This window comes from Cebus imitator, unplaced genomic scaffold (assembly GCF_001604975.1).
Source record: "Cebus imitator isolate Cc_AM_T3 unplaced genomic scaffold, Cebus_imitator-1.0 Scaffold520, whole genome shotgun sequence".
Classification (NCBI taxonomy): Eukaryota; Metazoa; Chordata; class Mammalia; order Primates; family Cebidae; genus Cebus; species Cebus imitator.
In genome coordinates this window covers 1,115,724-1,116,446 of record NW_016107835.1, presented here as the reverse complement: position 1 = coordinate 1,116,446, position 723 = coordinate 1,115,724, and the positions used below count along the sequence as shown (strand labels likewise).

General features: G+C 43.8%; 1 non-coding gene across 1 annotated transcript; it reads left to right on the top strand.

Annotated features, from left to right (window-relative positions):
• The first annotated feature begins 621 nt into the window (after nt 1–621).
• On the top strand, nt 622–723 carry LOC119468883. Its single transcript, XR_005197678.1, has one exon. It is a non-coding gene; the product is annotated as a U6 spliceosomal RNA (small nuclear RNA).

Here is a 723-nt window from a genome sequence, read left to right as displayed (position 1 = left end):
ACTCACATTTTAAAAACCATCAGATCTCATGAGACTCACTCACCATCACAAGAACAGCACGGGAAAGACCTGCCCCCATAATTCAACCATCTCCCACTGAGTTCCTCCCACAACACATCAGAATTATGGGAGCTACAAGGTGAGACTTGGGTGGGGACACAGAGCCAAACCATATCATGAGGGATCTGAGGTGAATGTTCAGGATGTGAGGTCTCTGAATTTTAGAGGGTCTTTGTTCTAAAGCTTTAGTGTGAATTACTTAAGGTCTGAGTTGGAGTTTGAGCTCAGTGATTTTCTAAAGGGTATCTGTCCCAAGTTTGGGTTGTGGGTATTTGTGATCTTTGTTCAGGGTATGATGTCTCTGAATCATTGAGGGTCTAATTTTATTAGGTTGAGTCTGAGGACTTGGGGGTCAGTGCTCTGATCAAGAAGCCTCCCAAATTTATTGGGGTCTGTCTTTTAATGTTTGAGTTGGAGGCACTGAGGATCCTCTGAACTATTGAGGGTCCGTGTCACAGAGGATGAGTTTGGAGCATTTGGGGGTCTGTGTTTAGTATGTTAGTTCCCTGAACTCTTGGAGGATCTTGATTTTAATGTTTGAGTTTGAGACATAAGAATGTGGTGCTCGCTTCGGCAGCACATATACTAAAATTGGAACGATACAGAGAAGATTAGCATGGCCCCTGCGCAAGGATGACATGCAAATTCGTGAAGCGTTCCATA